The sequence below is a fragment of the Lithobates pipiens genome, unplaced genomic scaffold (genome assembly GCF_037356315.1).
Source record: "Lithobates pipiens isolate NorthernLeopardFrog02 unplaced genomic scaffold, aLitPip1_a1.2 Scaffold_28, whole genome shotgun sequence".
NCBI classification, from domain to species: Eukaryota; Metazoa; Chordata; class Amphibia; order Anura; family Ranidae; genus Lithobates; species Lithobates pipiens.
Window position 1 is genome coordinate 129,792,987 of NW_027507789.1, and position 22,557 is coordinate 129,815,543.

At 40.0% G+C, this 22,557-nt stretch overlaps 17 non-coding genes across 17 annotated transcripts; all 17 read right to left on the reverse strand.

Moving 5' to 3' along the window:
• Positions 1–758: 758 nt before the first annotated feature.
• On the reverse strand, positions 759–840 carry TRNAL-AAG (transfer RNA leucine (anticodon AAG)). The gene has a single exon. It is a non-coding gene; the product is annotated as a tRNA-Leu (tRNA).
• Positions 841–1,410: 570 nt separating this feature from the next.
• On the reverse strand, positions 1,411–1,496 carry TRNAL-UAG (transfer RNA leucine (anticodon UAG)). The gene has a single exon. It is a non-coding gene; the product is annotated as a tRNA-Leu (tRNA).
• An 882-nt stretch (positions 1,497–2,378) lies between these two features.
• Positions 2,379–2,460, reverse strand: TRNAL-AAG (transfer RNA leucine (anticodon AAG)). The gene has a single exon. It is a non-coding gene; the product is annotated as a tRNA-Leu (tRNA).
• A 574-nt stretch (positions 2,461–3,034) lies between these two features.
• TRNAL-UAG (transfer RNA leucine (anticodon UAG)) lies at positions 3,035–3,116 on the reverse strand. The gene has a single exon. It is a non-coding gene; the product is annotated as a tRNA-Leu (tRNA).
• An 882-nt stretch (positions 3,117–3,998) lies between these two features.
• TRNAL-AAG (transfer RNA leucine (anticodon AAG)) lies at positions 3,999–4,080 on the reverse strand. Its single transcript has one exon. It is a non-coding gene; the product is annotated as a tRNA-Leu (tRNA).
• Positions 4,081–6,334: 2,254 nt separating this feature from the next.
• On the reverse strand, positions 6,335–6,416 carry TRNAL-AAG (transfer RNA leucine (anticodon AAG)). Its single transcript has one exon. It is a non-coding gene; the product is annotated as a tRNA-Leu (tRNA).
• A 573-nt stretch (positions 6,417–6,989) lies between these two features.
• On the reverse strand, positions 6,990–7,071 carry TRNAL-UAG (transfer RNA leucine (anticodon UAG)). Its single transcript has one exon. It is a non-coding gene; the product is annotated as a tRNA-Leu (tRNA).
• An 882-nt stretch (positions 7,072–7,953) lies between these two features.
• Positions 7,954–8,035, reverse strand: TRNAL-AAG (transfer RNA leucine (anticodon AAG)). The gene has a single exon. It is a non-coding gene; the product is annotated as a tRNA-Leu (tRNA).
• Positions 8,036–8,543: 508 nt separating this feature from the next.
• TRNAL-UAG (transfer RNA leucine (anticodon UAG)) lies at positions 8,544–8,629 on the reverse strand. Its single transcript has one exon. It is a non-coding gene; the product is annotated as a tRNA-Leu (tRNA).
• Positions 8,630–12,630: 4,001 nt separating this feature from the next.
• On the reverse strand, positions 12,631–12,712 carry TRNAL-AAG (transfer RNA leucine (anticodon AAG)). The gene has a single exon. It is a non-coding gene; the product is annotated as a tRNA-Leu (tRNA).
• Positions 12,713–13,286: 574 nt separating this feature from the next.
• Positions 13,287–13,368, reverse strand: TRNAL-UAG (transfer RNA leucine (anticodon UAG)). Its single transcript has one exon. It is a non-coding gene; the product is annotated as a tRNA-Leu (tRNA).
• An 882-nt stretch (positions 13,369–14,250) lies between these two features.
• TRNAL-AAG (transfer RNA leucine (anticodon AAG)) lies at positions 14,251–14,332 on the reverse strand. Its single transcript has one exon. It is a non-coding gene; the product is annotated as a tRNA-Leu (tRNA).
• A 2,254-nt stretch (positions 14,333–16,586) lies between these two features.
• On the reverse strand, positions 16,587–16,668 carry TRNAL-AAG (transfer RNA leucine (anticodon AAG)). The gene has a single exon. It is a non-coding gene; the product is annotated as a tRNA-Leu (tRNA).
• Positions 16,669–18,922: 2,254 nt separating this feature from the next.
• TRNAL-AAG (transfer RNA leucine (anticodon AAG)) lies at positions 18,923–19,004 on the reverse strand. Its single transcript has one exon. It is a non-coding gene; the product is annotated as a tRNA-Leu (tRNA).
• A 574-nt stretch (positions 19,005–19,578) lies between these two features.
• TRNAL-UAG (transfer RNA leucine (anticodon UAG)) lies at positions 19,579–19,660 on the reverse strand. The gene has a single exon. It is a non-coding gene; the product is annotated as a tRNA-Leu (tRNA).
• A 1,589-nt stretch (positions 19,661–21,249) lies between these two features.
• TRNAL-AAG (transfer RNA leucine (anticodon AAG)) lies at positions 21,250–21,331 on the reverse strand. The gene has a single exon. It is a non-coding gene; the product is annotated as a tRNA-Leu (tRNA).
• Positions 21,332–21,905: 574 nt separating this feature from the next.
• On the reverse strand, positions 21,906–21,987 carry TRNAL-UAG (transfer RNA leucine (anticodon UAG)). Its single transcript has one exon. It is a non-coding gene; the product is annotated as a tRNA-Leu (tRNA).
• Between the last annotated feature and the right edge of the window lie 570 nt (positions 21,988–22,557).

Sequence of the window (22,557 nt, forward strand, 5' to 3'; positions counted from 1 at the left end):
TGTGTAACATGTATTTCATAAGTGTATGACATGTATGTAACATGCATTCAACATGTATGTCATATGTATGTATAATCTGTGTAATATGTGTGTAACACATATGTAAGATGTGAGATATGTATGCCATATGTGTATTGTGTGTCATATGTGTAACATGTATGTAACATGTGTGTACCATGCATGTCATATGCATGCCATATGTGTGTAACATGTATGTAAGATATGTGCAACATGCATGTCATATGTGTGTCATATTAATGTAACATGTGTGTGACATGCATGGCATATGTGTGTAGCATGTATGTGATGTGTATGACATGTATGTTATATGTGTGTAATATGTGTAACATGCATGTGACATGTGTGTAAAATTGTGTCTAAATGGTGTGCAACATGAGTGTGACATGTATGTAACATGCATGCAACATGTATATCATATGTATGTAACATTTGTGTAATATGTGTGAACTATGTGTATAATATGTAAGTAGCACGTGTGTCACATGTGTGTAACATGTATGTCATATGTGTGTAGTGTGTGTAGCATGTATGTAATATGTGCACAACATGCATATTATATGTATGTATCATGTATCAAACAAAACATGCAATGATTGCAGCTTTTCTAATGCTGCTAAAGCAGAGAGGTAAGTGTTTTTTGAGATTCCAGTGAGTTGGGAAAGGAACTGCAGTAAATTGCAGGAGCAAGATCAGAGAAGCTTGAGCCCTAGAGGGTAGGGATTTTGTTAAAAGGAGTTTGGCAGCAGTGGGATTCGAACCCACGCCCCCAAAGAGACTGGAGCCTTAATCCAGCGCCTTAGACCGCTCGGCCATGCTACCCATAAAAATGAACTCGTTATCGACTAAAATGGGGTGGGACATTCCATGCTCTGCATTCATTGCTTGAGCTGGAGGCCTCAGAACTCTAAACTACAAGTATTCACCACTTTATCCATTATAAAAGGTAGTTAAAGTTTCACGGAGATGGCCAAGATGCCACCTTATGTGTTTCAGTCCTCTTTCTGAGGCAGCAGGTGGTGGTCACTTTACACTTGAGAGTGGACTTTGGGTGCAGCATTCTGTGGCAAGTTCACTTGGCACTCTGCTGAAAAGTGTGCCAGCTTTTCATTAGTACTGCTTGTTTTTTGGTGTCCACACTTAAAGTGTTAATGTGGAATCTAGCTTACAGGAGAGGTAATCACGTTCAGTTGGACTTGTTTTGTAACGTTGACAAGATTTCACTAGTCATCTCATCAGAAGTGTGCCCTTTTGGAAGACTTCTCAACCAAAGCATGCAATTTCCTAATGCTGCTGTTCTGAGATTCCAGTGTGTTGAGCAAGGAATGCCAGCAAAGTGCAGCAGAAACTTCAGAGACGCTTGAGCAATCAAGGATAGGCATTTGTTAAAAGAGCTTGGCAGCAGTGGGATTTGAACCCACGCCTCCAAAGAGACTGGAGCCTAAATCCAGCGCCTTAGACCGCTCGGCCATGCTAGCTGTGAAAGTGCTCTTGCTAAGGACTAAAAAGAGGCATGACAGTCTACATTCCATGCTCTGCATTCATTGTTTGTATGTGACATGTACGTAACATGTATGTCATGTGTGTCATATGTATGTAACGTGTGTAACATGTATTTCATAAGTGTATGACATGTATGTAACATGTATTCAACATGTATGTCATATTTATGTATAATCTGTGTAATATGTGTGTAACACGTATGAAATATGTGTGATATGTATGCCATATGTGTATTGTGTGTCATATGTGTAACATGTATGTAACATGTGTGTACCATGCATGTCATATGCATGCCATATGTGTGTAACATGTATGTAAGATATGTGCAACATGCATGTCATATGTGTGTCATATTAATGTAACATGTGTGTGACATGCATGGCATATGTGTGTAGCATGTATGTGATGTGTATGACATGTATGTTATATGTGTGTAATATGTGTAACATGCATGTGACATGTGTGTAAAATTGTGTCTAAATGGTGTGCAGCATGAGTGTGACATGTATGTAACATGCATGCAACATGTATATCATATGTATGTAACATTTGTGTAATATGTGTGAACTATGTGTGTAATATGTAAGTAGCATGTGTGTCACATGTGTGTAACATGTATGTCATATGTGTGTAGTGTGTGTAGCATGTATGTAATATGTGCACAACATGCATATTATATGTATGTATCATGTATCAAACAAAACATGCAATGATTGCAGCTTTTCTAATGCTGCTAAAGCAGAGAGGTAAGTGTTTTTTGAGATTCCAGTGAGTTGGGAAAGGAACTGCAGTAAATTGCAGGAGCAAGATCAGAGAAGCTTGAGCCCTAGAGGGTAGGGATTTTGTTAAAAGGAGTTTGGCAGCAGTGGGATTCGAACCCACGCCCCCAAAGAGACTGGAGCCTTAATCCAGCGCCTTAGACCGCTCGGCCATGCTACCCATAAAAATGAACACATTATCGACTAAAATGGGGTGGGACATTCCATGCTCTGCATTCATTGCTTGAGCTGGAGGCCTCAGAACTCTAAACTACAAGTATTCACCACTTTATCCATTATAAAAGGTAGTTGAAGTTTCACGGAGATGGCCAAGATGCCACCTTATGTGTTTCAGTCCTCTTTCTGAGGCAGCAGGTGGTGGTCACTTTACACTTGAGAGTGGACTTTGGGTGCAGCATTCTGTGGCAAGTTCACTTGGCACTCTGCTGAAAAGTGTGCCAGCTTTTCATTAGTACTGCTTGTTTTTTGGTGTCCACACTTAAAGTGTTAATGTGGAATTTAGCTTACAGGAGAGGTAATCACGTTCAGTTGGACTTGTTTTGTAACGTTGACAAGATTTCACTAGTCATCTCATCAGAAGTGTGCCCTTTTGGAAGACTTCTCAACCAAAGCATGCAATTTCCTAATGCTGCTGTTCTGAGATTCCAGTGTGTTGAGCAAGGAATGCCAGCAAAGTGCAGCAGAAACTTCAGAGACGCTTGAGCAATCAAGGATAGGCATTTGTTAAAAGAGCTTGGCAGCAGTGGGATTTGAACCCACGCCTCCAAAGAGACTGGAGCCTAAATCCAGCGCCTTAGACCGCTCGGCCATGCTACCTGTGAAAGTGCTCTTGCTAAGGACTAAAAAGAGGCATGACAGTCTACATTCCATGCTCTGCATTCATTGTTTGTATGTGACATGTACGTAACATGTATGTCATGTGTGTCATATGTATGTAACGTGTGTAACATGTATTTCATAAGTGTATGACATGTATGTAACATGTATTCAACATGTATGTCATATTTATGTATAATCTGTGTAATATGTGTGTAACACGTATGAAATATGTGTGATATGTATGCCATATGTGTATTGTGTGTCATATGTGTAACATGTATGTAACATGTGTGTACCATGCATGTCATATGCATGCCATATGTGTGTAACATGTATGTAAGATATGTGCAACATGCATGTCATATGTGTGTCATATTAATGTAACATGTGTGTGACATGCATGGCATATGTGTGTAGCATGTATGTGATGTGTATGACATGTATGTTATATGTGTGTAATATGTGTAACATGCATGTGACATGTGTGTAAAATTGTGTCTAAATGGTGTGCAACATGAGTGTGACATGTATGTAACATGCATGCAACATGTATATCATATGTATGTAACATTTGTGTAATATGTGTGAACTATGTGTGTAATATGTAAGTAGCACGTGTGTCACATGTGTGTAACATGTATGTCATATGTGTGTAGTGTGTGTAGCATGTATGTAATATGTGCACAACATGCATATTATATGTATGTATCATGTATCAAACAAAACATGCAATGATTGCAGCTTTTCTAATGCTGCTAAAGCAGAGAGGTAAGTGTTTTTTGAGATTCCAGTGAGTTGGGAAAGGAACTGCAGTAAATTGCAGGAGCAAGATCAGAGAAGCTTGAGCCCTAGAGGGTAGGGATTTTGTTAAAAGGAGTTTGGCAGCAGTGGGATTCGAACCCATGCCCCCAAAGAGACTGGAGCCTTAATCCAGCGCCTTAGACCGCTCGGCCATGCTACCCATAAAAATGAACACATTATCGACTAAAATGGGGTGGGACATTCCATGCTCTGCATTCATTGCTTGAGCTGGAGGCCTCAGAACTCTAAACTACAAGTATTCACCACTTTATCCATTATAAAAGGTAGTTGAAGTTTCACGGAGATGGCCAAGATGCCACCTTATGTGTTTCAGTCCTCTTTCTGAGGCAGCAGGTGGTGGTCACTTTACACTTGAGAGTGGACTTTGGGTGCAGCATTCTGTGGCAAGTTCACTTGGCACTCTGCTGAAAAGTGTGCCAGCTTTTCATTAGTACTGCTTGTTTTTTGGTGTCCACACTTAAAGTGTTAATGTGGAATCTAGCTTACAGGAGAGGTAATCACGTTCAGTTGAACTTGTTTTGTAACGTTGACAAGATTTCACTAGTCATCTCATCAGAAGTGTGCCCTTTTGGAAGACTTCTCAACCACAGCATGCAATTTCCTAATGCTGCTGTTCTGAGATTCCAGTGTGTTGAGCAAGGAATGACAGCAAAGTGCAGCAGAAACTTCAGAGACGCTTGAGCAATCAAGGATAGGCATTTGTTAAAAGAGCTTGGCAGCAGTGGGATTTGAACCCACGCCTCCAAAGAGACTGGAGCCTTAGACCGCTCGGCCATGCTACCTGTGAAAATGCTCTTGCTAAGGACTAAAAAGAGGCATGACAGTCTACATTCCATGCTCTGCATTCATTGTTTGTATGTGACATGTACGTAACATGTATGTCATGTGTGTCATATGTATGTAACGTGTGTAACATGTATTTCATAAGTGTATGACATGTATGTAACATGTATTCAACATGTATGTCATATGTATGTATAATCTGTGTAATATGTGTGTAACACGTATGTAATATGTGTGATATGTATGCCATATGTGTATTGTGTGTCATATGTGTAACATGTATGTAACATGTGTGTACCATGCATGTCATATGCATGCCATATGTGTGTAACATGTATGTAAGATATGTGCAATATGCATGTCATATGTGTGTCATATTAATGTAACATGTGTGTGACATGCATGGCATATGTGTGTAGCATGTATGTGATGTGTATGACATGTATGTTATATGTGTGTAATATGTGTAACATGCATGTGACATGTGTGTAAAATGGTGTCTAAATGGTGTGCAACATGAGTGTGACATGTATGTAACATGCATGCAACATGTATATCATATGTATGTAACATTTGTATAATATGTGTGAACTATGTGTGTAATATGTAAGTAGCACGTGTGTCACATGTGTGTAACATGTATGTCATATGTGTGTAGTGTGTGTAGCATGTATGTAATATGTGCACAACATGCATATTATATGTATGTATCATGTATCAAACAAAACATGCAATGATTGCAGCTTTTCTAATGCTGCTAAAGCAGAGAATCTACATTCCATGCTCTGCATTCATTGTTTGTATGTGACATGTACGTAACATGTATGTCATGTGTGTCATATGTATGTAACGTGTTTAACATGTATTTCATAAGTGTATGACATGTATGTAACATGCATTCAACATGTATGTCATATGTATGTATAATCTGTGTAATATGTGTGTAACACATATGTAATATGTGTGATATGTATGCCATATGTGTATTGTGTGTCATATGTGTAACATGTATGTAACATGTGTGTACCATGCATGTCATATGCATGCCATATGTGTGTAACATGTATGTAAGATATGTGCAACATGCATGTCATATGTGTGTCATATTAATGTAACATGTGTGTGACATGCATGGCATATGTGTGTAGCATGTATGTGATGTGTATGACATGTATGTTATATGTGTGTAATATGTGTAACATGCATGTGACATGTGTGTAAAATTGTGTCTAAATGGTGTGCAACATGAGTGTGACATGTATGTAACATGCATGCAACATGTATATCATATGTATGTAACATTTGTGTAATATGTGTGAACTATGTGTATAATATGTAAGTAGCACGTGTGTCACATGTGTGTAACATGTATGTCATATGTGTGTAGTGTGTGTAGCATGTATGTAATATGTGCACAACATGCATATTATATGTATGTATCATGTATCAAACAAAACATGCAATGATTGCAGCTTTTCTAATGCTGCTAAAGCAGAGAGGTAAGTGTTTTTTGAGATTCCAGTGAGTTGGGAAAGGAACTGCAGTAAATTGCAGGAGCAAGATCAGAGAAGCTTGAGCCCTAGAGGGTAGGGATTTTGTTAAAAGGAGTTTGGCAGCAGTGGGATTCGAACCCACGCCCCCAAAGAGACTGGAGCCTTAATCCAGCGCCTTAGACCGCTCGGCCATGCTACCCATAAAAATGAACACGTTATCGACTAAAATGGGGTGGGACATTCCACGCTCTGCATTCATTGCTTGAGCTGGAGGCCTCAGAACTCTAAACTACAAGTATTCACCACTTTATCATTATAAAAGGTAGTTAAAGTTTCACGGAGATGGCCAAGATGCCACCTTATGTGTTTCAGTCCTCTTTCTGAGGCAGCAGGTGGTGGTCACTTTACACTTGAGAGTGGACTTTGGGTGCAGCATTCTGTGGCAAGTTCACTTGGCACTCTGCTGAAAAGTGTGCCAGCTTTTCATTAGTACTGCTTGTTTTTTGGTGTCCACACTTAAAGTGTTAATGTGGAATCTAGCTTACAGGAGAGGTAATCACGTTCAGTTGAACTTGTTTTGTAACGTTGACAAGATTTCACTAGTCATCTCATCAGAAGTGTGCCCTTTTGGAAGACTTCTCAACCAAAGCATGCAATTTCCTAATGCTGCTGTTCTGAGATTCCAGTGTGTTGAGCAAGGAATGCCAGCAAAGTGCAGCAGAAACTTCAGAGACGCTTGAGCAATCAAGGATAGGCATTTGTTAAAAGAGCTTGGCAGCAGTGGGATTTGAACCCACGCCTCCAAAGAGACTGGAGCCTAAATCCAGCGCCTTAGACCGCTCGGCCATGTTACCTGTGAAAGTGCTCTTGCTAAGGACTAAAAAGAGGCATGACAGTCTACATTCCATGCTCTGCATTCATTGTTTGTATGTGACATGTACGTAACATGTATGTCATGTGTGTCATATGTATGTAACGTGTGTAACATGTATTTCATAAGTGTATGACATGTATGTAACATGTATTCAACATGTATGTCATATGTATGTATAATCTGTGTAATATGTGTGTAACACGTATGTAATATGTGTGATATGTATGCCATATGTGTATTGTGTGTCATATGTGTAATATGTATGTAACATGTGTGTACCATGCATGTCATATGCATGCCATATGTGTGTAACATGTATGTAAGATATGTGCAACATGCATGTCATATGTGTGTCATATTAATGTAACATGTGTGTGACATGCATGGCATATGTGTGTAGCATGTATGTGATGTGTATGACATGTATGTTATATGTGTGTAATATGTGTAACATGCATGTGACATGTGTGTAAAATGGTGTCTAAATGGTGTGCAACATGAGTGTGACATGTATGTAACATGCATGCAACATGTATATCATATGTATGTAACATTTGTATAATATGTGTGAACTATGTGTGTAATATGTAAGTAGCACGTGTGTCACATGTGTGTAACATGTATGTCATATGTGTGTAGTGTGTGTAGCATGTATGTAATATGTGCACAACATGCATATTATATGTATGTATCATGTATCAAACAAAACATGCAATGATTGCAGCTTTTCTAATGCTGCTAAAGCAGAGAGGTAAGTGTTTTTTGAGATTCCAGTGAGTTGGGAAAGGAACTGCAGTAAATTGCAGGAGCAAGATCAGAGAAGCTTGAGCCCTAGAGGGTAGGGATTTTGTTAAAAGGAGTTTGGCAGCAGTGGGATTCGAACCCACGCCCCCAAAGAGACTGGAGCCTTAATCCAGCGCCTTAGACCGCTCGGCCATGCTACCCATAATAATGATCACGTTATCGACTAAACTACAAGTATTCACCACTTTATCCATTATAAAAGGTAGTTAAAGTTTCACGGAGATGGCCAAGATGCCACCTTATGTGTTTCAGTCCTCTTTCTGAGGCAGCAGGTGGTGGTCACTTTACACTTGAGAGTGGACTTTGGGTGCAGCATTCTGTGGCAAGTTCACTTGGCACTCTGCTGAAAAGTGTGCCAGCTTTTCATTAGTACTGCTTGTTTTTTGGTGTCCACACTTAAAGTGTTAATGTGGAATCTAGCTTACAGGAGAGGTAATCACGTTCAGTTGGACTTGTTTTGTAACGTTGACAAGATTTCACTAGTCATCTCATCAGAAGTGTGCCCTTTTGGAAGACTTCTCAACCAAAGCATGCAATTTCCTAATGCTGCTGTTCTGAGATTCCAGTGTGTTGAGCAAGGAATGCCAGCAAAGTGCAGCAGAAACTTCAGAGACGCTTGAGCAATCAAGGATAGGCATTTGTTAAAAGAGCTTGGCAGCAGTGGGATTTGAACCCACGCCTCCAAAGAGACTGGAGCCTAAATCCAGCGCCTTAGACCGCTCGGCCATGCTAGCTGTGAAAGTGCTCTTGCTAAGGACTAAAAAGAGGCATGACAGTCTACATTCCATGCTCTGCATTCATTGTTTGTATGTGACATGTACGTAACATGTATGTCATGTGTGTCATATGTATGTAACGTGTGTAACATGTATTTCATAAGTGTATGACATGTATGTAACATGTATTCAACATGTATGTCATATTTATGTATAATCTGTGTAATATGTGTGTAACACGTATGAAATATGTGTGATATGTAGACATGTGCATTCGTTTTCGTCCGAATGCATTTTCGTCCGAATTTCAGCTATTTTCGTTTTCGTTTTGACAAACGATAACGAAAGCACAAAATCCGAAAAACGAAAGATCCGACATAAATAAATGCTTTATTTTCGTTTTCATTGTTACAACAGTTCGATATAGAATAGGAGATTCGACATGACTCTGACGATAACAATCTGTCTATAGAACCTGTGGTCGAATGTGCTTAACCTTACCTCTATTAGTCCAAGATTATATAGAGAAAATATTCGACAGAGAAAAAAGATTTGACAGAGAGAAAAGATTCTGCAAGTTACTGTCCTAAAAAGTGTTTGGGGACCCGGGTCCTGCCCCAGGGGACATGTATCAATGCAAAAAAAAGTTTTAAAAACGGCCGTTTTTTCGGGAGCAGTGATTTTAATAATGATTAAAGTGAAACAATAAAAGTGTAATATTCCTTTAAATTTCGTAGGGGGGGGTTGTCTATAGTATGCCTGTGAAGGGGCGCATGTTTCCCGTGCTTAGAATTGTCCCTGCACAAAGTGTCATTTATGCAGGAAAAAAAGTCCTTTAAAATCACTCGCAGCTATAATGAATTGTCGGCTCCCGTAATACAGAGAACACTCATTGAAAGTCATTGATAAAAAAATAAATAAATAAATAAAAAAAAAAGCGTGGGGGTCCCCCAAATTCAATTTCCAGGCCCTTCAGGTCTGGTATGGATATTAAGGGGAACCCTGCCTCAAATTTAAGAAAAAATTTGACGTGGGGTTCCCCCTAAATATCCATAACCAGACCCTTCAGGTCTGGTATGGATATTAAGGGGAACCCCGCATCAAATTTAAAAAAAATTTGACATGGGGTTCCCCCTAAAAATCCATACCAGACCCTTTATCCGAGCACGCAACCTGGCAGGCCGCAGGAAAAGAGGGGGGGACGAGAGAGCGGCCCCCCCTCCCTCCTGAACCGTACCAGGCCACATGCCCTCAACATTGGGAGGATGCTTTGGGGGTCCGTGACCCCTCAAAGCACCTTGTCCCCATGTTGATGAGGACAAGGGCCTCATCCCCACAACCCTGGCCGGTGGTTGTGGAGGTCTGCGGGCGGGGGGCTTATCAGAATCTGGAAGCCCCCTTTAACAAGGGGACCCCCAGATCCCGGCCCCCCCCCCTGTTTGAAATGGTAAGGGGGTACAAAAGTACCCCTACCATTTCACAAAGAAAGTGTAAAAAATGGTTAAATAAAACAAACACACTTTTGAAAAATTCCTTTATTAAAAATAAAAAAAAGATTCCAGCGGCGGTAATCCACTCTTGCTATCCAGCGACGGACGGTCAGCTCTCCATCGATGTCTAATGTCATCCAGCGCAGCGCAGCATCCTTCTTCTGTCTCCGTGGAGGAGACACTACAGACATTCCGGCGGCTTGACGTTTCTTATATAGGGTGGGCGGGGCCACCCGTCACCTGACCCCGCCCCCCTCTGACGCAAGGGGAAACCCGGGGTTCCCTGTGACGTAGGGGTGACCCGCACCCCTCTGATGTAACACAGGCAGGTTTCCGTTACATCAGAGGGGGGCGGGGTCACCCATACGTCACGGGGAACCCCGGGTTTCCCCTTGCGTCAGAGGGGGGCGGGGTCAGGTGACGGGTGGCCCCGCCCTCCGTATATAAGAAACGTCAGCGCCGGAATGCCTCCAGTGTCTCCGTGGAGGAGACAGAAGAAGGACGAAGGATTCGCTGCGCTGCGCTGGATGACATTAGACATCGATGGAGAGCTGACCGTCCGTCGCTGGATAGCAAGAGTGGATTACCGCCGCTGGAATCTTTTTTTATTTTTAATAAAGGAATTTTTAAAAAGTGTGTTTGTTTTATTTAAACATTTTTTACACTTTCTTTGTGAAATGGTAGGGGTACTTTTGTACCCCCTTACCATTTCAAACAGGGGGGGGGGCCGGGATCTGGGGGTCCCCTTGTTAAAGGGGGCTTCCAGATTCTGATAAGCCCCCCGCCCGCAGACCTCCACAACCACCGGCCAGGGTTGTGGGGATGAGGCCCTTGTCCTCATCAACATGGGGACAAGGTGCTTTGAGGGGTCACGGACCCCCAAAGCATCCTCCCAATGTTGAGGGCATGTGGCCTGGTACGGTTCAGGAGGGAGGGGGGGCGCTTTCTCGTCCCCCCCTCTTTTCCTGCGGCCTGCCAGGTTGCGTGCTCGGATAAAGGGTCTGGTATGGATTTTTAGGGGGAACCCCACGTCAATTTTTTTTTTAATTTGACGCGGGGTTCCCCTTAATATCCATACCAGACCTGAAGGGTCTGGTTATGGATATTTAGGGGGAACCCCACGTCAAATTTTTTCTTAAATTTGAGGCAGGGTTCTCCTTAATATCCATACCAGACCTGAAGGGCCTGGTAATTGAATTTGGGGGACCCCCACGCTTTTTTTTTTATTTATTTATTTATTTATTTATTTTTTTATCAATGACTTTCAATGAGTGTTCTCTGTATTACGGGAGCCGACAATTCATTATAGCTGCGAGTGATTTTAAAGGACTTTTTTTCCTGCATAAATGACACTTTGTGCAGGGACAATTCTAAGCACGGGAAACATGCGCCCCTTCACAGGCATACTATAGACAACCCCCCCCTACGAAATTTAAAGGAATATTACACTTTTATTGTTTCACTTTAATCATTATTAAAATCACTGCTCCCGAAAAAACGGCCGTTTTTAAAACTTTTTTTTGCATTGATACATGTCCCCTGGGGCAGGACCCGGGTCCCCAAACACTTTTTAGGACAGTAACTTGCAAATTAGCCTTTAAAATTAGCACTTTAGATTTTGAACGTTGGAGTCCCATAGACTTTAATAGGGTTCTAAAGTATGCTATATAGTTAGCTCCGTCGAATCTTCTTTATACATTCGACAGACACCATAAGCCTTCCAAGACAGATTCGACCGTAATTCATGTGGATTTTCGGACGAATGCAATTTTTGAACGAAAAACGAAATAAATAAAAACGAATTTCGGGAGTAACTAAATAAATTAAGTTTTCAGACGAAAACGAAATTCCGAAACGAAATATTTTACTCTGCACATGTCTAGTGATATGTATGCCATATGTGTATTGTGTGTCATATGTGTAACATGTATGTAACATGTGTGTACCATGCATGTCATATGCATGCCATATGTGTGTAACATGTATGTAAGATATGTGCAACATGCATGTCATATGTGTGTCATATTAATGTAACATGTGTGTGACATGCATGGCATATGTGTGTAGCATGTATGTGATGTGTATGACATGTATGTTATATGTGTGTAATATGTGTAACATGCATGTGACATGTGTGTAAAATTGTGTCTAAATGGTGTGCAGCATGAGTGTGACATGTATGTAACATGCATGCAACATGTATATCATATGTATGTAACATTTGTGTAATATGTGTGAACTATGTGTGTAATATGTAAGTAGCATGTGTGTCACATGTGTGTAACATGTATGTCATATGTGTGTAGTGTGTGTAGCATGTATGTAATATGTGCACAACATGCATATTATATGTATGTATCATGTATCAAACAAAACATGCAATGATTGCAGCTTTTCTAATGCTGCTAAAGCAGAGAGGTAAGTGTTTTTTGAGATTCCAGTGAGTTGGGAAAGGAACTGCAGTAAATTGCAGGAGCAAGATCAGAGAAGCTTGAGCCCTAGAGGGTAGGGATTTTGTTAAAAGGAGTTTGGCAGCAGTGGGATTCGAACCCACGCCCCCAAAGAGACTGGAGCCTTAATCCAGCGCCTTAGACCGCTCGGCCATGCTACCCATAAAAATGAACACATTATCGACTAAAATGGGGTGGGACATTCCATGCTCTGCATTCATTGCTTGAGCTGGAGGCCTCAGAACTCTAAACTACAAGTATTCACCACTTTATCCATTATAAAAGGTAGTTGAAGTTTCACGGAGATGGCCAAGATGCCACCTTATGTGTTTCAGTCCTCTTTCTGAGGCAGCAGGTGGTGGTCACTTTACACTTGAGAGTGGACTTTGGGTGCAGCATTCTGTGGCAAGTTCACTTGGCACTCTGCTGAAAAGTGTGCCAGCTTTTCATTAGTACTGCTTGTTTTTTGGTGTCCACACTTAAAGTGTTAATGTGGAATTTAGCTTACAGGAGAGGTAATCACGTTCAGTTGGACTTGTTTTGTAACGTTGACAAGATTTCACTAGTCATCTCATCAGAAGTGTGCCCTTTTGGAAGACTTCTCAACCAAAGCATGCAATTTCCTAATGCTGCTGTTCTGAGATTCCAGTGTGTTGAGCAAGGAATGCCAGCAAAGTGCAGCAGAAACTTCAGAGACGCTTGAGCAATCAAGGATAGGCATTTGTTAAAAGAGCTTGGCAGCAGTGGGATTTGAACCCACGCCTCCAAAGAGACTGGAGCCTAAATCCAGCGCCTTAGACCGCTCGGCCATGCTACCTGTGAAAGTGCTCTTGCTAAGGACTAAAAAGAGGCATGACAGTCTACATTACATGCTCTGCATTCATTGTTTGTATGTGACATGTACGTAACATGTATGTCATGTGTGTCATATGTATGTAACGTGTGTAACATGTATTTCATAAGTGTATGACATGTATGTAACATGTATTCAACATGTATGTCATATTTATGTATAATCTGTGTAATATGTGTGTAACACGTATGAAATATGTGTGATATGTATGCCATATGTGTATTGTGTGTCATATGTGTAACATGTATGTAACATGTGTGTACCATGCATGTCATATGCATGCCATATGTGTGTAACATGTATGTAAGATATGTGCAACATGCATGTCATATGTGTGTCATATTAATGTAACATGTGTGTGACATGCATGGCATATGTGTGTAGCATGTATGTGATGTGTATGACATGTATGTTATATGTGTGTAATATGTGTAACATGCATGTGACATGTGTGTAAAATTGTGTCTAAATGGTGTGCAACATGAGTGTGACATGTATGTAACATGCATGCAACATGTATATCATATGTATGTAACATTTGTGTAATATGTGTGAACTATGTGTGTAATATGTAAGTAGCACGTGTGTCACATGTGTGTAACATGTATGTCATATGTGTGTAGTGTGTGTAGCATGTATGTAATATGTGCACAACATGCATATTATATGTATGTATCATGTATCAAACAAAACATGCAATGATTGCAGCTTTTCTAATGCTGCTAAAGCAGAGAGGTAAGTGTTTTTTGAGATTCCAGTGAGTTGGGAAAGGAACTGCAGTAAATTGCAGGAGCAAGATCAGAGAAGCTTGAGCCCTAGAGGGTAGGGATTTTGTTAAAAGGAGTTTGGCAGCAGTGGGATTCGAACCCACGCCCCCAAAGAGACTGGAGCCTTAATCCAGCGCCTTAGACCGCTCGGCCATGCTACCCATAAAAATGAACACATTATCGACTAAAATGGGGTGGGACATTCCATGCTCTGCATTCATTGCTTGAGCTGGAGGCCTCAGAACTCTAAACTACAAGTATTCACCACTTTATCCATTATAAAAGGTAGTTGAAGTTTCACGGAGATGGCCAAGATGCCACCTTATGTGTTTCAGTCCTCTTTCTGAGGCAGCAGGTGGTGGTCACTTTACACTTGAGAGTGGACTTTGGGTGCAGCATTCTGTGGCAAGTTCACTTGGCACTCTGCTGAAAAGTGTGCCAGCTTTTCATTAGTACTGCTTGTTTTTTGGTGTCCACACTTAAAGTGTTAATGTGGAATCTAGCTTACAGGAGAGGTAATCACGTTCAGTTGAACTTGTTTTGTAACGTTGACAAGATTTCACTAGTCATCTCATCAGAAGTGTGCCCTTTTGGAAGACTTCTCAACCAAAGCATGCAATTTCCTAATGCTGCTGTTCTGAGATTCCAGTGTGTTGAGCAAGGAATGCCAGCAAAGTGCAGCAGAAACTTCAGAGACGCTTGAGCAATCAAGGATAGGCATTTGTTAAAAGAGCTTGGCAGCAGTGGGATTTGAACCCACACCTCCAAAGAGACTGGAGCCTTAGACCGCTCGGCCATGCTACCTGTGAAAATGCTCTTGCTAAGGACTAAAAAGAGGCATGACAGTCTACATTCCATGCTCTGCATTCATTGTTTGTATGTGACATGTACGTAACATGTATGTCATGTGTGTCATATGTATGTAACGTGTGTAACATGTATTTCATAAGTGTATGACATGTATGTAACATGTATTCAACATGTATGTCATATGTATGTATAATCTGTGTAATATGTGTGTAACATGTATGTAATATGTGTGATAGGTATGCCATATGTGTATTGTGTGTCATATGTGTAACATGTATGTAACATGTGTGTACCATGCATGTCATATGCATGCCATATGTGTGTAACATGTATGTAAGATATGTGCAATATGCATGTCATATGTGTGTCATATTAATGTAACATGTGTGTGACATGCATGGCATATGTGTGTAGCATGTATGTGATGTGTATGACATGTATGTTATATGTGTGTAATATGTGTAACATGCATGTGACATGTGTGTAAAATTGTGTCTAAATGGTGTGTAACATGAGTGTGACATGTATGTAACATGCATGCAACATGTATATCATATGTATGTAACATTTGTGTAATATGTGTGAACTATGTGTGTAATATGTAAGTAGCACGTGTGTCACATGTGTGTAACATGTATGTCATATGTGTGTAGTGTGTGTAGCATGTATGTAATATGTGCACAACATGCATATTATATGTATGTATCATGTATCAAACAAAACATGCAATGATTGCAGCTTTTCTAATGCTGCTAAAGCAGAGAATCTACATTCCATGCTCTGCATTCATTGTTTGTATGTGACATGTACGTAACATGTATGTCATGTGTGTCATATGTATGTAACGTGTGTAACATGTATTTCATAAGTGTATGACATGTATGTAACATGCATTCAACATGTATGTCATATGTATGTATAATCTGTGTAATATGTGTGTAACACATATGTAATATGTGTGATATGTATGCCATATGTGTATTGTGTGTCATATGTGTAACATGTATGTAACATGTGTGTACCATGCATGTCATATGCATGCCATATGTGTGTAACATGTATGTAAGATATGTGCAACATGCATGTCATATGTGTGTCATATTAATGTAACATGTGTGTGACATGCATGGCATATGTGTGTAGCATGTATGTGATGTGTATGACATGTATGTTATATGTGTGTAATATGTGTAACATGCATGTGACATGTGTGTAAAATTGTGTCTAAATGGTGTGTAACATGAGTGTGACATGTATGTAACATGCATGCAACATGTATATCATATGTATGTAACATTTGTGTAATATGTGTGAACTATGTGTATAATATGTAAGTAGCACGTGTTTCACATGTGTGTAACATGTATGTCATATGTGTGTAGTGTGTGTAGCATGTATGTAATATGTGCACAATATGCATATTATATGTATGTATCATGTATCAAACAAAACATGCAATGATTGCAGCTTTTCTAATGCTGCTAAAGCAGAGAGGTAAGTGTTTTTTGAGATTCCAGTGAGTTGGGAAAGGAACTGCAGTAAATTGCAGGAGCAAGATCAGAGAAGCTTGAGCCCTAGAGGGTAGGGATTTTGTTAAAAGGAGTTTGGCAGCAGTGGGATTCGAACCCACGCCCCCAAAGAGACTGAAGCCTTAATCCAGCGCCTTAGACCGCTCGGCCATGCTACCCATAAAAATGAACACGTTATCGACTAAAATGGGGTGGGACATTCCATGCTCTGCATTCATTGCTTGAGCTGGAGGCCTCAGAACTCTAAACTACAAGTATTCACCACTTTATCCATTATAAAAGGTAGTTAAAGTTTCACGGAGATGGCCAAGATGCCACCTTATGTGTTTCAGTCCTCTTTCTGAGGCAGCAGGTGGTGGTCACTTTACACTTGAGAGTGGACTTTGGGTGCAGCATTCTGTGGCAAGTTCACTTGGCACTCTGCTGAAAAGTGTGCCAGCTTTTCATTAGTACTGCTTGTTTTTTGGTGTCCACACTTAAAGTGTTAATGTGGAATCTAGCTTACAGGAGAGGTAATCACGTTCAGTTGGACTTGTTTTGTAACGTTGACAAGATTTCACTAGTCATCTCATCAGAAGTGTGCCCTTTTGGAAGACTTCTCAACCAAAGCATGCAATTTTCTAATGCTGCTGTTCTGAGATTCCAGTGTGTTGAGCAAGGAATGACAGCAAATTGCAGCAGAAACTTCAGAGACGCTTGAGCAATCAAGGATAGGCATTTGTTAAAAGAGCTTGGCAGCAGTGGGATTTGAACCCACACCTCCAAAGAGACTGGAGCCTTAGACCGCTCGGCCATGCTACCTGTGAAAATGCTCTTGCTAAGGACTAAAAAGAGGCATGACAGTCTACATTCCATGCTCTGCATTCATTGTTTGTATGTGACATGTACGTAACATGTATGTCATGTGTGTCATATGTATGTAACGTGTGTAACATGTATTTCATAAGTGTATGACATGTATGTAACATGTATTCAACATGTATGTCATATGTATGTATAATCTGTGTAATATGTGTGTAACACGTATGTAATATGTGTGATAGGTATGCCATATGTGTATTGTGTGTCATATGTGTAACATGTATGTAACATGTGTGTACCATGCATGTCATATGCATGCCATATGTGTGTAACATGTATGTAAGATATGTGCAATATGCATGTCATATGTGTGTCATATTAATGTAACATGTGTGTGACATGCATGGCATATGTGTGTAGCATGTATGTGATGTGTATGACATGTATGTTATATGTGTGTAATATGTGTAACATGCATGTGACATGTGTGTAAAATTGTGTCTAAATGGTGTGTAACATGAGTGTGACATGTATGTAACATGCATGCAACATGTATATCATATGTATGTAACATTTGTGTAATATGTGTGAACTATGTGTGTAATATGTAAGTAGCACGTTTGTCACATGTGTGTAACATGTATGTCATATGTGTGTAGTGTGTGTAGCATGTATGTAATATGTGCACAACATGCATATTATATGTATGTATCATGTATCAAACAAAACATGCAATGATTGCAGCTTTTCTAATGCTGCTAAAGCAGAGAATCTACATTCCATGCTCTGCATTCATTGTTTGTATGTGACATGTACGTAACATGTATGTCATGTGTGTCATATGTATGTAACGTGTTTAACATGTATTTCATAAGTGTATGACATGTATGTAACATGCATTCAACATGTATGTCATATGTATGTATAATCTGTGTAATATGTGTGTAACACATATGTAATATGTGTGATATGTATGCCATATGTGTATTGTGTGTCATATGTGTAACATGTATGTAACATGTGTGTACCATGCATGTCATATGCATGCCATATGTGTGTAACATGTATGTAAGATATGTGCAACATGCATGTCATATGTGTGTCATATTAATGTAACATGTGTGTGACATGCATGTCATATGTGTGTAGCATGTAAGTGATGTGTATGACATGTATGTTATATGTGTGTAATATGTGTAACATGCATGTGACATGTGTGTAAAATTGTGTCTAAATGGTGTGTTACATGAGTGTGACATGTATGTAACATGCATGCAACATGTATATCATATGTATGTAACATTTGTGTAATATGTGTGAACTATGTGTGTAATATGTAAGTAGCACGTGTGTCACATGTGTGTAACATGTATGTCATATGTGTGTAGTGTGTGTAGCATGTATGTAATATGTGCACAACATGCATATTATATGTATGTATCATGTATCAAACAAAACATGCAATGATTGCAGCTTTTCTAATGCTGCTAAAGCAGAGAGGTAAGTGTTTTTTGAGATTCCAGTGAGTTGGGAAAGGAACTGCAGTAAATTGCAGGAGCAAGATCAGAGAAGCTTGAGCCCTAGAGGGTAGGGATTTTGTTAAAAGGAGTTTGGCAGCAGTGGGAATCGAACCCACGCCCCCAAAGAGACTGGAGCCTTAATCCAGCGCCTTAGACCGCTCGGCCATGCTACCCATAAAAATGAACACGTTATCGACTAAAATGGGGTGGGACATTCCATGCTCTGCATTCATTGCTTGAGCTGGAGGCCTCAGAACTTTAAACTACAAGTATTCACCACTTTATCCATTATAAAAGGTAGTTGAAGTTTCACGGAGATGGCCAAGATGCCACCTTATGTGTTTCGGTCCTCTTTCTGAGGCAGCAGGTGGTGGTCACTTTACACTTGAGAGTGGACTTTGGGTGCAGCATTCTGTGGCAAGTTCACTTGGCACTCTGCTGAAAAGTGTGCCAGCTTTTCATTAGTACTGCTTGTTTTTTGGTGTCCACACTTAAAGTGTTAATGTGGAATCTAGCTTACAGGAGAGGTAATCACATTCAGTTGGACTTGTTTTGTAACGTTGACAAGATTTCACTAGTCATCTCATCAGAAGTGTGCCCTTTTGGAAGACTTCTCAACCAAAGCATGCAATTTCCTAATGCTGCTGTTCTGAGATTCCAGTGTGTTGAGCAAGGAATGACAGCAAAGTGCAGCAGAAACTTCAGAGACGCTTGAGCAATCAAGGATAGGCATTTGTTAAAAGAGCTTGGCAGCAATGGGATTTGAACCCACGCCTCCAAAGAGACTGGAGCCTAAATCCAGCGCCTTAGACCGCTCGGCCATGCTACCTGTGAAAGTGCTCTTGCTATGGACTAAAAAGAGGCATGACAGTCTACATTCCATGCTCTGCATTCATTGTTTGTATGTGACATGTACGTAACATGTATGTCATGTGTGTCATATGTATGTAACGTGTGTAACATGTATTTCATAAGTGTATGACATGTATGTCATATGTATGTATAATCTGTGTAATATGTGTGTAACACGTATGTAATATGTGTGATATGTATGCCATATGTGTATTGTGTGTCATATGTGTAACATGTATGTAACATGTGTGTACCATGCATGTCATATGCATGCCATATGTGTGTAACATGTATGTAAGATATGTGCAATATGCATGTCATATGTGTGTCATATTAATGTAACATGTGTGTGACATGCATGGCATATGTGTGTAGCATGTATGTGATGTGTATGACATGTATGTTATATGTGTGTAATATGTGTAACATGCATGTGACATGTGTGTAAAATGGTGTCTAAATGGTGTGCAACATGAGTGTGACATGTATGTAACATGCATGCAACATGTATATCATATGTATGTAACATTTGTATAATATGTGTGAACTATGTGTGTAATATGTAAGTAGCACGTGTGTCACATGTGTGTAACATGTATGTCATATGTGTGTAGTGTGTGTAGCATGTATGTAATATGTGCACAACATGCATATTATATGTATGTATCATGTATCAAACAAAACATGCAATGATTGCAGCTTTTCTAATGCTGCTAAAGCAGAGAATCTACATTCCATGCTCTGCATTCATTGTTTGTATGTGACATGTACGTAACATGTATGTCATGTGTGTCATATGTATGTAACGTGTGTAACATGTATTTCATAAGTGTATGACATGTATGTAACATGCATTCAACATGTATGTCATATGTATGTATAATCTGTGTAATATGTGTGTAACACATATGTAATATGTGTGATATGTATGCCATATGTGTATTGTGTGTCATATGTGTAACATGTATGTAACATGTGTGTACCATGCATGTCATATGCATGCCATATGTGTGTAACATGTATGTAAGATATGTGCAACATGCATGTCATATGTGTGTCATATTAATGTAACATGTGTGTGACATGCATGGCATATGTGTGTAGCATGTATGTGATGTGTATGACATGTATGTTATATGTGTGTAATATGTGTAACATGCATGTGACATGTGTGTAAAATTGTGTCTAAATGGTGTGCAACATGAGTGTGACATGTATGTAACATGCATGCAACATGTATATCATATGTATGTAACATTTGTGTAATATGTGTGAACTATGTGTATAATATGTAAGTAGCACGTGTGTCACATGTGTGTAACATGTATGTCATATGTGTGTAGTGTGTGTAGCATGTATGTAATATGTGCACAACATGCATATTATATGTATGTATCATGTATCAAACAAAACATGCAATGATTGCAGCTTTTCTAATGCTGCTAAAGCAGAGAGGTAAGTGTTTTTTGAGATTCCAGTGAGTTGGGAAAGGAACTGCAGTAAATTGCAGGAGCAAGATCAGAGAAGCTTGAGCCCTAGAGGGTAGGGATTTTGTTAAAAGGAGTTTGGCAGCAGTGGGATTCGAACCCACGCCCCCAAAGAGACTGGAGCCTTAATCCAGCGCCTTAGACCGCTCGGCCATGCTACCCATAAAAATGAACACGTTATCGACTAAAATGGGGTGGGACATTCCATGCTCTGCATTCATTGCTTGAGCTGGAGGCCTCAGAACTCTAAACTACAAGTATTCACCACTTTATCCATTATAAAAGGTAGTTAAAGTTTCACGGAGATGGCCAAGATGCCACCTTATGTGTTTCAGTCCTCTTTCTGAGGCAGCAGGTGGTGGTCACTTTACACTTGAGAGTGGACTTTGGGTGCAGCATTCTGTGGCAAGTTCACTTGGCACTCTGCTGAAAAGTGTGCCAGCTTTTCATTAGTACTGCTTGTTTTTTGGTGTCCACACTTAAAGTGTTAATGTGGAATCTAGCTTACAGGAGAGGTAATCACGTTCAGTTGGACTTGTTTTGTAACGTTGACAAGATTTCACTAGTCATCTCATCAGAAGTGTGCCCTTTTGGAAGACTTCTCAACCAAAGCATGCAATTTCCTAATGCTGCTGTTCTGAGATTCCAGTGTGTTGAGCAAGGAATGACAGCAAAGTGCAGCAGAAACTTCAGAGACGCTTGAGCAATCAAGGATAGGCATTTGTTAAAAGAGCTTGGCAGCAATGGGATTTGAACCCACGCCTCCAAAGAGACTGGAGCCTAAATCCAGCGCCTTAGACCGCTCGGCCATGCTACCTGTGAAAGTGCTCTTGCTATGGACTAAAAAGAGGCATGACAGTCTACATTCCATGCTCTGCATTCATTGTTTGTATGTGACATGTACGTAACATGTATGTCATGTGTGTCATATGTATGTAACGTGTGTAACATGTATTTCATAAGTGTATGACATGTATGTCATATGTATGTATAATCTGTGTAATATGTATGTAACACGTATGTAATATGTGTGATATGTATGCCATATGTGTATTGTGTGTCATATGTGTAACATGTATGTAACATGTGTGTACCATGCATGTCATATGCATGCCATATGTGTGTAACATGTATGTAAGATATGTGCAACATGCATGTCATATGTGTGTCATATTAATGTAACATGTGTGTGACATGCATGTCATATGTGTGTAGCATGTAAGTGATGTGTATGACATGTATGTTATATGTGTGTAATATGTGTAACATGCATGTGACATGTGTGTAAAATTGTGTCTAAATGGTGTGTTACATGAGTGTGACATGTATGTAACATGCATGCAACATGTATATCATATGTATGTAACATTTGTGTAATATGTGTGAA